Genomic DNA, 15,738 nt, shown 5'->3' on the forward strand with positions numbered 1-15,738 from the left:
ATCCTACTCCATCACCCGTGCGAACGGAGTAGGGAGACAGAGATGGCCGCTCACATGCTTCTACAGGCGGATGAAGAACTCAAGGGGCTGGTCTCCGATGTGGCCATCCATGGGAGGAGGGGCCGCCGCCGGAAGCACAGCCAGCGTGCTACCCCGTCCTCCTCTTCCCCGAGCACCACGGCGGCCTCAGCCTCGTCCCCTTCCTACCCCCCCCCCTCGCGGAGGGCTCCGTCGCTGGAAGATCCGGGGGAGGAGGAGCACACTGTCAAGAAGAATCCCTCATCGCCGCTGTCGAAGCGCCAGCACACCCTCTAAGCATGGCGAATGGAAGAAAGGTGTCAACCAGAAAGAGGAGAGGTGGACGAGTGTGGAGAAACACTATCCCTCTCCATTTTTATAGAAGAGCAAGCCCGGAGCCTGGCCACCCAGCCCAAGGGGCGGCCGCCCCGCGCGTCCAATACGGCCTCCTGAAGTACATGGAATCAGAACCGACCTGCTGGCCCAATCCGCGACGCCTAGTTTCCCGCCTCGGCGTTAGTGCCCACATCCACCGCTTGCCCTTTCCAAGGCATGCAGGATACGTGGCGAGCGAGTCTGAGGCATGGGAACATGTGGGGCGACCGTTTTCCACCCCGTGATTGTGAGGTGTGGCACCATGCAGGCTGTGACCTAAGTCCACTTAGTAAATGAGTAGCGCCCCTGTGAATCCCTCTTTTTTTTAAATAATAAGGGAAGCATGGGCCGCATATTTACTATGGCCGGAGGGATGACGCAAGCATGCTGAGGCCATCCCATCCACAACCTCCACATCATGCGCTCGACGCGGATCATGGGGAAGCCAACTACCAAAGAGATCGTGGAGGAATAAGTTCCTGCCACACGTGCCCGCGCACTGCTTTGGGCCTCGCGTAACTATGCCTTCCGCTCACATGTGGCCCAGGCCTAGGGGCTCCTGTCGGTGTACAAAAGTACGGGTTCTTTTGTACCCCTTACTTGTGCACGGGCAGTTGTAGCCACACTTGTGGCCAGGCCCGGCAAGGCAACAGAAGATAAAACACAAAGACTACCAAAACAGACACTCGAAGAACAAGGAGCAGAAGGCGAGCTGGACCTCCCCGGGCAACACCCTTGTTGGGGCAGCCTGCGCAGCATTAGCAAGCCCATCACCCTCGAGGTTGAGAGCGACACCATCGACAACGTTAAGACCAAGATCAAACAATGCATAGCAAGCAGGTCCTCCTAAAGATTGACAGCCCACGGATCCACGTGCGACTAGAAGCCGAAGACCCCCGGCAAGACCCTTGACGGGGGCAACTCCAAGGCCCCCGACAAGCCTTGTTGGGGACGATCACTGGGTCGCGGCCAGACCCGCGCCCGGCAAGGGGTCGCCACCTCACCACCACTCCAGTGCAACGATCGCGTGCCAACTAAGCAGACGCCTGCGTGGCAGCATGCAGATCATCATGGAGGCTTTACCATCGCGCCAACAAAACAGCTAGTTAGCCAGCGTGGCACTGCATGCCTCGTCAACCTGGACGCATGTGGAAGCAAGGAGGAGCAGTGACGGACGGGATGGCTTCTGTTGTTGTCCCCGATAAAGGAAGAGGGTACGTAGGCAGCACATTAAATGTGTTTGTCCCACGGTGCCGAGCAATAAGCTCGTACACTGTAGCTTGCCACCTCCTGTGTGCCACTCTGGCAACCCCTTTTCGTATAAAAGGAGGACCAAGGCATACAAAGAGAGGATTCAGACTTTTGGACCGTGCACACACCGTAGCTAGTTCAAAAGCACAAGAACATATATACCCAGACAAGCAGGACTAGGGTATTACACATCTTTGCGGCCCAAACCTGGCTAAAATCACTGTGTGCTAACTACTAGACCTGCTCTTCGTGCAACTAATCCCCCACCGAACATAGAAGGGATCGTTGTGACCCCATTGGTGTTCGTTTTCCCCAATAACCAGAAAGCTGCTCGGGTTCACTGTTTCCCATAGAGGAATTGAAGCAAACCCATCCAAGATCTGAGCATTGTTACAATTGGCCATACTAACATACCTAAAGCAAGTCCACAAGCAAGCTGGCTGCATCGGGGCCTTAAGCTGCTTTATCTCCAAATTGGGAGAAAAAGCACTACCACTCTACAAGCTATTACAACGCACAGACAACTTCAAATGGACGGATGCAGCCAAAGCCCGACAGGAAGAGATTAAAACCCGTCTTGCAAGCAACCCAATCCTTGTTGCGCCAGGTGTTGGAGAGCCCATGCTATTATATATTTTGGTGACTAACCAAGTGGTTAGTGTTGTTCTTGTCGTCGAACAAGGGGAAGAGGGACATAATTTCCCCACCCAAATATCAGTCTATTATGTATCGAAGGTCCTTACACCTTGCAAATCCTGATATCCCCACTACCTTAAGATAGCCTACACAGTCTTCATGGCATCCCGTAAACTGCGACACTGCTTTCAAGAGTGTCCGATCTCAGTGGCATCCGAAGTACCACTCAATGACATTATCAATAACAGGGATGCCACTGGCCGCATAGCGAAATGGGCCATCGAGCTTTTACCGTTTGAAATCGGATACAAGCCACGCCGGGATATTGAACACCAGGTATTGGCCGACTTTGTCACTAAATGGACGAAAGCCGAACTCCCTAAAGAGTATAGCTCATACTCCAATTGGATTATGAACTTCGACGGGTCTAAAATGTTGGCCGCACTGGGGGCTTGTGTCATCCTAACATCCCCTACTGGGGACACAGTCCGCTATGTACTACAAATTATGTATATGGACTCCAGCAACGCAGCCGGATACGAGAGGCTGCTACATGGTCTTCGCATGGCTGCCTCCATGGGTATACAATGCCTGGAGGTGCATGGTGATTCCAACCTTGCAATTTCCCAGGTAAATGGAGAGTTCAATGCAAAGGACCCAAAAATGGCGGCATATCGAAACACCATATTAAAAATATTAGCCCGGTTCAAAGAACTGGAATTTCATTATGTCGCTCGAGAGAGTAATCAGGCAGCCGACATCCTCGCTCATATGGGTGCTAACTGCCACCCTGTGCCACCTAACACCTTTGTGGAAAGGTTCTTTAAGACATCTGTTGTTGGGCACGGTGAGAGGGGAGAAAGCAATACGGACCTGAACACACCCCTAGCTGCCGAACACAATGCAGACACCGTCGGGGGTCCGGATACCGAGATAACACCCTCTGCTCATGAGATCATGGCGGTTATATCCCCCAAGACCGAACCATTCATCGCCTACCTTAATAAGCAGGAGGTTCTCGATGATCAAAATGAAGCTCGATGCATAGTTCGGCGCTCTAAATCCTTTAAAGTACATGAGGGTGAACTGTATAAAAGAAGTACTACTGGAGTCCTTCAAAGATGTATGTCCGAAGAAGAGGGAAGGTAGCTCTTGGCAGAAATATACGCTGGCCTCAGCGGTCATTATGTCGCAGCTCGAGCCCTGGTAAGCAAGGTGTTCCAGACAGGGTTTTTCTGGCCCACGGCTCGAGCAGATGCTCAAGCCCTTGTCCAACGTTGTGTGGGTTGTCAGCTTTTCGCCAATCAAAGCCACATGCCTCCCACTGCATTAAGAACAATCCCCATTACTTGGCCCTTTGCAGTCCGGGGGCTTGATATGGTTGGACCCCTTAAAGGTGGAAGCGACAAAAAGAAATACTTGCTGGTCATGGCTGATAAATTCACTAAATGGATAGAGGCCAAACCAGTAAAAACAGCTAAGGTCGGACTAGTGATTGACTTTATATCTAGCATAGTCCACCATTATGGTGTCCCACACAGTATCATCACTGATAATGGCTCTAAATTCACAGCTGATGAGATGAAAACTTGGTGTGCTAAGTTGGGTATTAAACTCGACTATGCATCCGTATACCACCCTCAAACGAACGGCCAAGTCGAACGAGCCAATGGTCTGATCATGAGTGGTATTAAGCCTAGACTAGTGTGCTCCTTATGGGAATTAGACAAGCATTGGGTTGAGGAACTTGATTCTATACTTTGGGGACTTTGGACCACGCCCGATCGAATGACCGGATACACACCTTTCTTTATGGTGTACGGCGAGAGGCCGTATTGCCCTGTGACATTATTCATGACTCACCCGGAGTCCACATGTACGAAGAAAGAGAGGCCGAACTAGATCGCCAGGATGACCTAGACAAACTTGAAGAGGAGCGCTATGTTGCTAAGGCCCGTTCCGCACTCTATCAACAACAGGCCAAGCATTACCAAAGGAGATAAGTTCGGCCTAAGACATACAATGTCAAAGAACTTGTTTTACGCCTCCCGAAAAAGGAAAAAGACAAGCTCAAACCTAAATGGGAGGGCCCCTTCATCATAGATGAAGTCCTTACAGGAGGAGCCTATTGCCTTCGCAATGCAGAGGATAATCGCCTTGAGCCGAAACCATGGAACACTGCCCGGCTCCGAAGATTTTACGCATAGTTTAGCCTCCTTAGATTTCATTCCAAAACTAGGTTTTTTCAAAAAAAATCTCTCCCTTTTTAATTTTCCCCTTTTTTCTTCTGTAATGTATGTTCGGATCGACCGCATTGTTCGGGGTACACATCTTTAAATGTATAGGCTTCTTATAAAGAAGCATTTTATTGAAAAGCTTATAAGCTTCTTTCGTCCATAACGATTGTTTCTTATGCCATTTTATGCACCTCTATGACTTAAGATTTTGCCAAGCTGGGTTGCCTTGCTCCTGTGTTTATACCCTACATTCCCGATTGTTCGGCTACGGTGTAAAGGGAGCACCTCTGCGATTGTTACAACCGGGTTATCCGGACCTGTACCTCAGATGGGTGAAGCCAAAAACTAGCGTTCTTAAGGGAATAATTAGTCGACACTTATACAACAGACTGTTTCTAGAAAAACTATGAAATTGGCTGCCTGTACTGCAGATACGAGCCTAGGCATGCATCATTTGGCATGCCAGCCCAAGGAAAGGAACCCCTAAGAGAACTATTTTTCTTGGAAGATGTTTCTTATGTTAAAAAGTAATATAACATAACTCCCCCAAACACTTTTTGTTGGATCGAGCAATATGACCGGATTGCGTAGTTTCCAAAGATACTAAATGTTTCTTAGTTAAACATGGTATATGGAAACACTCCAACTTCTTGGTTCAGAGGTACAAGTCAAAGGTCTGCGGTGACAAAAAATTTATAAGTTCGGCAGGAGAAAAGTTCGGTCACAAAGTACATTGTTACAAAGAATCGAATGCCTACTCTCTTTCTATGCCATCTAGTAGACTATCTAATTTACAACCTAGTTGCAAATATTTCGCCGCTGTCATTACTTGGTCGTATACCAAGCTTACTGGAATTCCCTTCCTGTCAGGTCCTTGAGGTCCAACTCGGGCCATATGGTTCAGATCAAGTCCTGTGTAGCGTGTCTTTACCATGGCCATGCCTCTTGTGCACCTTCACGCCATGCGGACGTCTTCCATAGCTCGAAGCGACACCGAGCACCCTTGAACAGATCTGCCAACCCCTACATACTTTCTGGAGGGGCATCAGAGGGCCATAAGGCTTTGTCCATATTCTTCATGGCCTTCTGGGCTTGCTCCTGCAGCTTTTAAAGTTCCTTTAAAACGTCACTTTGCAGCCCGGACACTTCTTCATCGTGGGGGCCGGTCAACATACATGTATCAACCGAACTATAACATTCTGCATTCTATGATCATATCCATATTTCCGATGGTTCACAAGTCATACCGTATATGCCGCCCTTCAGCTTCTGGTTTTCCTATTGTGCCTCAAAGAGTTGAGCCTTTAAGCTCTCTATCTCTTCAGCCTGCTTCTTCACTTCTTCTTATAGTTTTTTATTGTTGCCAAAATACATTGGGGCACTCTTCATTTCTTCAAGATAGACAACAGCGACATTTAGCTGTGTCCAGCTTGTCTCGAGCTCCTGGGACAATGCACTATTCTTCTCCTTGAGAACCTGTGGTCATAAACGATCCTCAAATTGGTTTTCTCCACCCACTTTAAGTCTCGGGGGCTACTACTATCTATCTATGTCGGGGAAACAAACACCTGTGGGATCACGAGGATCCCTTCTATGGTTGGCGGGGAGAGAGCTGCGTGAAGAGCAGGTCTAGTGATCAACGCAAGGGATTTTTACCCAGGTTTAGGACGCATTGGTGCATAAAACCCTAGTCCTACTTGTGTGTATATTCTGTGTTCTTGAGCTCTTGAACTAGCTACGAAGCATGCTAGTCCAAAAAGTCCGAATCCTCTCTTAGTACACCTCGGGCCTCCTTTTATATGTCAAAGGGGTAGCCACAGCGGCACACAGGAGGTGGAAAGTATCTAAAGTGTACAAGTTTATCTCTAACATTGTAGGTTAAACGCATTTAATGCGTTGCCTATGTGCCCCTTCACTTTATCGGGGACGACCATAGAAATCGTCCCGTCCGTCGCTGCCCCTCCTTGCCTTGACACGCGTCCAAGATGATGAGGCATGCAATGCTAGGCTGGTTGGCTGCAGCTGTGCTGGTGCGGTGGTAGAGCCTCCACGAAGATCTGCATACCGCCACGCAGGCGTCTGCCTAGTTGGCAAGCTGGTCGTCCTGCTGGAATGGTGCTGAGTTGGCGAAACTTTGTCCGGCGCGGGCCAAGATGTGGCCCCGCAATCGTCCCTAGCAAGGCTTGCCGGGGGCCTCGCGGTCGTCCCGGCAAGTGTCTTGCTGGGGGTCTCGCGATCGTCCCCGGCAAGGGTCTTGCCGGGGGTCTTCGTCTTCTGGTCCCATGTGGACCCGCATGCTATCAATCTTTACAAAGATCTGCATGCTACTGTGCACGCGCCCCTCGAGCCTTGGCCATGACGCTGTCGATAGTGTCAAAGCTCTCAGCCTCAAGAGTGATGGCCTTGCTGGGGCTGCCTATGTCTCCCCGGTAGGGCTCTTGTCGGGGCCACATAGGCAGCCCCGGCAAGGATGTTGTCGGGGGAGGCCTAGTCTGTCTTCTGCCCTTTGTTCATTGGCTCGATTGTTGTCTTAGTAGCCTTGTATTTTGTCTCCTTCTGCTCTTCCAAGCCTTACCGTGGGCGTGGCTATGACTGCCCGTGCACAAGTAAGGGGTACAGAAGAGCCCATACTTTGTACACCGACAGGAGCCCCTGGGCCTGGGCCACTCATAAGCGCAAAGCGTAGTTGGGCCAGGCCCAAAGCAGTGCACGAGCTTGCATGGCAGAGACTTAACTTCCATGATCTTCTCGCCAGTTGCACTTCCCCACGATCCGCATTGAGTGCTTAACATGGGGGGAGTGCGTGGGACGGCTGTAGTATGCTTGCGTCATCTCGTAGTGGATAGTAAAGAGGGGGCCTGCGCCTCCCTCATAAAAAAGTGGAATTCCCAGGGGCGCTACTCATTTACTAAGTGGACTTGGGTCATGGCCTGCATGGTGTCACACCCAACGATCACGGGGTGGCAAACGGTCTCCCTACTTGTCTTTATGCCTCTGGCTCGCTTGCCATGTGTCCTCCATGCCTTAGAAAGGGGAGGCGGTGGATGCGGAGGGCATGGGCATTAACATCGAGGCGGGAAACCAGGATCGCTAATTGGGGCAGCGGGTCGGTCCTGATTCCCAGCGCCTCAGGAGTCCGCATTGGCCAAATGGGGCGGCCACCCTTGGGGTTTGGAGGCCAGGCCCCGGCCATGCCCTACAATAAAAAGGGGGAAGGATGGTACCTTTCTGCATTCGCCTTCTTCCCCTCCTTCTGCTCAGTATCCTTCCTCCATTCGCCATGGTGAGAGGGCATGTTGGTGCTTCGATGGCGGCGTCGAGGGCTTCTGCTCGACAGCGCGTCCCCCTCCTCTGGAGTTCACGGCGGCGGAGCCTGCCGTGGGAGGGAGAGGAAGGCGATGAGGTCGAGGCCGCCGCGGTGCCCGGGGAAGAGGAGGATGGGGCGGCACACCAGCTCCGCCTCCGCTGGTGGCCTCTCCTCCAATGGAGGGCCATGTTGGAGACCAGCCCCGCGAGTTCTTCATCAGGTTGTATAAGCCCGTGTGCGGTCATCTCCACCTCCCTACCCCATTCGCCTGGGTGATGGAGCATGACCTGCCGCAGGCTTTCAATCTGCACATGAGGGGCTGCGAGAATGGCAACATGTGGGACGAACACGTATATGCAGTCCGGCCAGGGTCCATCCCGAGGTACCTTCTTCGGATGGGTCTTTGAGCGATTCGGTGATGAACTCGCTCGCAACGGCCACTTCCCCTCGGCCCGCGGATGACATGGAGGTGTTGTCCCAAATGCTCCCAGAGCAGGGGGAGGCGACTCTGGAGACGCCCCAAGGCGAAATTCCAGACGCCGGGCACACGGGGTGCAAGATCCCCACAGATTGTGCCGACGGGAGCCGCAGCAAGCCGGGTTCCCAGCCGGACACTATATCGGAACCCCCAAAGGTTCCAGATTCGGGCAGGCAGCCCCTCGCCATGGAGGGCGACCCGTCCGTGCCGATAACATCCGTTACGCCAGAGGCATCGGATAGTCTGCTGGAAGTGCTTCGCGGCGCTTCCATGGATGAAGAACACCGTACTATTATTTGCGCGGTGATTCAGAGGGTTCGGTCCGCCAAAAGCAGATTGACCGAAGCCTGTACCAGCCTCCTAACAGGTTTTGAGGTAAGTAATCGAAAGTGTGTGAAATTATCACCCGATAGACCGTAGCCCCTGATACTCTGTTTGGTGTTCGAAAAGAAAAGCCAAACGGAGGGTCAATTTTAATCCGCAGGAGTCTAATATTAGGTGTCTATGTGAATGAGCAGGCAGTGCTGCCTGCCGCTGCTGCCCGCACAGCGGAGGTCTCTAGACTCAAACGGGACCTGGAGCAGGACCAGGGAGAGCTCAGCCTCACGAAGAGGTAGCTCTAAGAGAACAAAGGTAAGTGATACCCCGTTCACATATCACAAAGAATAGAAAAAATTGGTAACGCTAAAAAGCGTCATGATTTTGTAATAGGGGCCATGACCAAAGTGGCGTCCCTGAAGAAAGCGATGTTTGAGGCCAAAAACAAGGTGGCCATGGAGCGCATTGAGCGTGAAAAGCAAAATGCTAGGGTGGGTGAGGTACAGCAAGAGCTCCAGGAGCTCGGCAAGAAGTTCGAGTCCTTGGAGCGTGACCTCAAGATGAAGGAGTCTGAGCTTGCGAAGGCCCTTTTGAGCAAGAAAGACACCAATGCTGAAGCCGAAAAGGCCCGGCAGGAAATCCCGGCGGCCAAGAAGATAGAGGCGGGTAAGACATTCTTTATGCAAAGCAAGCATGTGGAGGAGACGTTTCTTTTACTTACCCGAATTCGGAGGTCTCCAGGGGCATTCGCAGATCTGCCATGCAGCGTATCAGAAGCTTTTCTGGTCCTAGTATGCTGGAGCCGAACACCAGATGCCTCTGAGTGACCAATTGAAGCAATGGGTTGAACTCCACAGGGCGGCCGAAGTGGCTATGAAAGATTTCATAGTCCGGATTTGTCCGGGTGAGCCCCTGCCCACCAGCTACTTCGGCCTCATAAAGCGGATGGTAAATGTCTGTCCGCGGCTTGAAGTGATCAAGCGATCCGTTTGCATTGAGGGTGCCCGCCGAGCCTTTGCCCGTGCGAAGGTTCATTGGGGAAAGCTGGATGCGGAGAAGCTAGTGAAGGATGGACCGCCGGAGGGCAAGGCGCGTCATTGTCCCAAAAAATATTATGATGGCATTATTAAAGGTGCCCGTCTCGTGGCCGATGAATGTACCAAGGACACGATCTTTGAGTGAATGTACGTCTGTCGTTTTTGTAATATAAAGACGAAGTTATTTGCGCTATATAGAGCTTTGTTTTGATTTAAAATATTACCTTCTGTGCGGCTGTTTATAAAATTCTGAAAGTAGGCAAGTCGTCGGCTTCCGCCCCCACATAACTAGTACTGGGGTGTTCGTGGAAAAAACCCAGACACTCTTTATCCAAATGTTTGGTCCCTGAAGGAGGTGTTTGGCATAGCGAACAAGGCAATCGGACTATGCGGCTTTATAACTTTCACTTAGCCATAGAAGTCTACAATTTTAAATTTCGGCGAAGCCCCTAGAATTCGGAAAGCCGAATTGGGGCGCTATATACGCCTAAATCGGACGAGGCTGATTCCTCGCCTAAAGCAGAAAAATCTTTAAGGATTTTAAGACCTCTAGAACAGTGACTAGCTCTCGCACCATCATGCCGCTCAGTTTTCGGCTTTCTCTTCTAAGGTGCTCGTCCGGAAGAACCGGGACACAATCGCAGTAGTTCTCCCTGCGCTACCTTAGCCGATATAACAGAATGTAAGGTACCGAAATAAGGGAGCCGGGCAAACCCAACTATTGACCCAAGGCATGATTCGGAGATGACGCATATAATGCTATAACTTCGGGGTGCCGCACTATTGAAAGTGTTCGGACTTGTCTTGCCGTATTATGGGGCGCCATAAGGAGCCCCTGGCAAACTGAACGTACCAAGGTGTACGGATGCAATATTAAATAAACATTTATAGGAAAAATGTGCAAATAGGAATAATAAGCTGACGCTATATATTATCTCCCATTGATGAATAATACATCTAAGCGTATGTTTACAATGAATGCGTTAAGCAGAAGTAAATAGGACTATTTAACATGTCCTATCCAAGGGTGGGCCGCATGTAGGTATATAAAACAAGTATAACGATCGTGAACAGATTCCACCTGGGTATTCCCTTTGTGCGCAAAGCCTTTTGCCTCCTTGGTTTTCTCTCCTATGCAAGTCCGACAATCTGGCTCTTATGAAGAGGCTGCCCGAAAGCAGTGTCCTGAAAGATAAAAGGGGGGTTATTAAAGTATGATGCGGCTATACCGCACTGTTGATTGAGTCACTATTGCGCCTCCGCCTATGCCCATGGTATTTTGAGTGCGTAATTGTGTACGGGAGACACGAATGCTGCCTTGATGGGGCTGGAGCGGAGGCCGGACTGCTAGTCGCGCTCTTGGCGTGCCTGGCGATCCTGTTGTGGGATACTCCAGACTCGCTCGACGGTGTTCGGGGTTGTTCTCGCCGGATTGGTGGTTTGCCGGAGAAGGATGCATTGTACTTCTGCTGCGAGGGCTGTAGTATGCTCTTCTGTACGGAGAGAGCGGTCCATGTTTCGGTTGACTGTTATGAGCCCGCGAGGTCCTGGCATCTTGAGCTTGAGCTATGCATAATGTGGTACCGCATTGAATAGAGCGAATGCAGTTCGTCCAACCAGTGCGTGAGAACCACTACGGAAAGGGACGATACCGAAGATTAACTCCTCGCTTCGGAAGTTATCTGAAGATCCGAAGACCACTTCCAGTGTTATGGAGCCCGTGCAACGGGCCTCTACTCCTGGGTGGTTTTGGTGGGCTTGATCCTCGAAGGGTCAATGCCCATTTTGCACATTGTGTCCTCATAGAGCAGGTTCAGGCTGTTGCCGCCATCCATAAGGACTCGCGTGAGGTCAAATCTGTCGATGATTAGGTCTAGTACCAATGTGGCTAAACCGCCGTGACGAATGCTGGTAGGGTGATCCCAATGATCGAAGGTGATCAGACAGGCTGACCAAGGGTTGAATTTTGGGGCGACTGGCTCCATCGTATAGATGTCCCATAGTGCTCGCTTCCGTTCCCGTTTGGGAATGTGGGTGGCGTAGATCATGTTGATTGTTTTCACCTGGGGAGGAAATTTCTTCTGTCCCCCTGTGTTCGGACGCCGGGGCTCCTTGTCATCGTCATTGTGTAGCCCCTTGTCCTTGTTTTCGGTGTTTATTTGACCGGCCTGTTTGAACACCCACCAGTCTCTATTAGTGTGGTTTGCTGGCTTATCCGGGGTGCCATGAATTTGGCACGAGCGGTCAAGTATGCGGTCCAGACTGGACGGTCCCTGATTGTTTCTATTGAATGGCTTTTTCCGCTGACCGGATTTCAAGCCACTGAATCCGGCGTTGACTGCCGTGTCTTCAGTGTTGTCGCCGTTGTTCCGTCGCTTATGTCTATTGCGCCGTGGCTTGCCGTTATTGTCGTGGACATATGAGGTGCCGGAATTTATTGGCGTGGTGCTACTGCGAGCCAACCAGCTGTCCTCGCCCGCGCAAAAGCGGGTCATGAGTGTCGTGAGGGCCGCCATGGAGTCTGGTTTTTCCTGGCCAAGGTGTCGGGCGAGCCACTCGTCACGGATATTATGCTTAAAGGCCGCCAGGGCTTCGGCGTCCGGACAGTCGACTATTTGATTCTTTTTAGTTAGGAACTGAGTCTAGAATTTCCTGGCTGACTCTCCGGGCTGTTGGGTAATGTGGCTCAAGTCATCGGCATCCGGTGGTCGCACGTATGTGCCTTGGAAGATGTCGAGGAACGCGTCCTCCAGGTTTTCCAAACTGCCAATGGAATTTACCGGCAGGCTGTTTACCCAGTGCCGGGTCGTTTCGTTGAGCTTAAGGGTGAGGTACTTGATGGCGTGTAGATCGTCTCCGCGGGCCATGTGAATGTCTAGGGGGAAATCTTCGATCCATATTGCGGGGTATGTTGTGCCATCGTATGATTCGATGTTTACAGGTTTAAACCCTTCTGGAATTCATGATCCAACACTTCGTCAGTGAAGCAGAGGGCGTGTGTGGCGCCTCTATGCCGGGCTATGTGGCTACGCAGTTTGAATGAGTCTGGTTGGCTGTATTCGGCCCGGACGGACTTGTTGACTTGTTGATAGTGTATCCGGTGTGACGATCATCTTCACGTGTTGGGGCACGCCCCCGCGATCCGTAGATCGATCTTGGCTGTCCTGCCTTGTTTTCCACTATATCTTGCAGGTCCTGCCTATTGCCCCAGGCCGTAGTGTATTGGCGTAGGGGTGCGGGCTGGTATTCGGGCTGATACGCCGTTTTATCTCGTCCACGAGGTGGCCGGTCAGCAGTGTGCGCTCGAGTCCATATTCCTCAGCTGCCAGAATTTCAGTCCATCTGTCTGTGAGCAGGTCTTGATCAGCTTTGAGTTGTTGTTGTTTCTTTTTAAGGCTCCTGTTGACATCAGATTTTGGCACGGCATAAAATAAAATGAGATGGCTTCGAGTGAAAGGGTTTTCAGCATGAAAAGTTTTACATCACCGACTGGAACAACTTTGATGTTTAGGTTATCATCGTCTGACTCCATCTTAGGGCCCAAATTGTATTCCGAGTGGCAGAATTCAATTTTCTGAGTGGTTTTCGGCCGATCGTGCCTTCAAGACGACCTCGGATGAAGGAGTACTCTAAAGGAATTGTCTTCGCCTTGTCGAGGCAATCCATTTTGATATATAAATCGTCTCAATCCGAGTTCATATGCAAAAGTTAGAATCAATACACTACAGACCGAAGCTGAATGGAAATATGGCGCGAAGTACCAGACACCCTGTCTGATGGGTCGCACGAGCAATTCGGCCCTTAAGAAGTCCTTGAATCGGAAAATCTTCAACACGAGAAAGTTTCGTCTCGTCGAGGCGATCAATTTTCATATATAATTCATCTCAATCCGAGGTCGTATGAGACCTGGGGAGACAAATCAAGATCAGGCTATGTTTTTGGTCGAGTGAAAAGCTTACCATCCGAGTGAAAACTCACCGGTCGAGTGAAAGCCTACCTTTCGGGTAAAAACTTACCGATCGAGTGAAAACTTACTATTTGAGTGAAAACTTACCGGTCGAGTGAAAGTTTGACATCCGAGTGAACTTATTATCTTCCGAGTGGAAGATTCTAACATCCGAGTGAAAAAGTCCAGTCGGACGATCCGAGTGACTCTAATATCCAAGTGGATGAGCTCGAATCTGAGTGAAACTGAACATGTGCCCGAAAGTTTATCAAGATGACCTCGGATGAAGAAGTGTTCAATACAGAAGTTGTGTGTATCATCAAGACGGTAAACTTTGGTTTTGGTGTCATCATCATCAGAGATAGTATATGGCCTGCAAATTCACTACAAGACTCGGATAATTCGATCTACTTCAAGACCGAGTCCGACTGGAAGGTAAAGATGACCTCGAAAAGTATTCAAGATGGCCTTATTTGAAAAAGTGATCAACATGAGAGTTGTTCGTATCGTCGAGACGCACAAGTTTGATCTTTAGGCCGTCTCGATCGGAGGTCATATGGAGGCTCGACGGCCCGCACGAGGAGGAAGACAGAAGTTGGGCCAGATTCAGACTGAATCCGAGTTGGAATAGAACTAGGACTCTTGGACGTGAATTGATGTAATTTTTTGTAAGGAAAGCCTAGATGAATCCTTTACCTGTACGGGAAGTCCAGACGCCTCTTATATATGTTGGGGGTGATGGCCAATTAGACAACACACAATCGAACAAATCAATATACGACTTTTTCATCTACGTTTTATCTCTCCATCGTTTTTCTCTCTCGTTCTTCGATGTTCTTCGTGTTTGAGAGCTGCAAATCTCGAGGCTCTACAGGCGAGAGAATCGACCTAGGGCAGCCCATAGCCACCGCACTCCCTGACGGGGTCCCTCCCGGGGGTGTGGGGTTTTGGGTCTGCAAAAGCGCCCGTCGACTGTCTTGCGTATCACGCTGTCGGTCGGGTCTCCTTCAACGTGAGCTGCGGTGCATCACCCCCGGCGTCGAGGGTACGCATGACGTGTTCGTGTGTCAACAGCTCCTCGCTGTGGCCATAAGCCGGCGCTTGAAGCGCTTCTGCTCCACCGGGTCCTCAGGCACGCCAAACTCGTCGTCGCTGAGGCTAATCTCGTCTTTGGAGGGGGGCATGTAGTGTCGTGGTTCTAAGTCTGATAGTATAAAGGGGGTAGGTATGGAGAGGCAAGATCCCAGCTATGGTGAAGGTGTACACACGAGATTTACGAGTTTAGGCCCTTCACGGTGGAAGTAACAGCCCTACGTCTCGGTGCCCTGAGGCGGTCGATTGGATTATGTGTGTGATATTACAGGGGGTGCGAACCCTTGTGCCAGAGGAGGAGGGTGGCTTATATAGAGTTCGCCAGGGCCTCTCCTGCCCTCCATTACAGGGGAGTTAATGTACATAAAGTGGTGGCGTTATGCCTTAAGTGCTATTAATGACATTAAAGACTACGGAGTGAATGCGTGTCCGTTGCACGCTAAGTGACTCCTGGTCTTCGAGAGGTCGAGTGATTCTCTTGTTAGTCGAGTGACATTAGGTAGGGAGACTCCCGAGTGACATGATGTCGAGTGGATTGCACTCGACACCTTTGACCGGGGGTCTCATGGAGTCTCTTGACCTTCTTGCCTTCTTGTGTAGTGACCTTGGGTAGGACGTATAGCTCAGGCCTATGACCATACCCCAGGTCTGTATCCTCATCAGTAGCCCCCGAATGGATTAAGGTATGAGTGAAAAGTAGGTTGAAGTTGAATCTGCTCCGAGCTTTGTGTCTTCATGAGTGTCTTCTGCAAGACTGCACGCATGCGTCGATACTTCGGTGTCGACTCAGTCGCCTTGATCCATTCAGTGATCTGTCGATTGATCTGGTGATCTCATGTCTCGAGTTTTGTGTTGGGGCGTGGGATCTTGGGCGCGATTGTCTGCAGTGTATCCCGGATTTCACGGGATACGAAATTTCGGGGAAGCGCGCGGGGTGGAGAGCGCCGAAATGGGCGGGCCGGATCAGTAGCGATGCCTCGATTATCGCACCATCTTTTTCGCCACGTACGTTGCGCGCAGCTGTTGCTGGATTTGACGGGATT

Source organism: Triticum dicoccoides, chromosome 4B (genome assembly GCF_002162155.2).
Source record: "Triticum dicoccoides isolate Atlit2015 ecotype Zavitan chromosome 4B, WEW_v2.0, whole genome shotgun sequence".
Lineage (NCBI taxonomy): Eukaryota > Viridiplantae > Streptophyta > Magnoliopsida > Poales > Poaceae > Triticum > Triticum dicoccoides.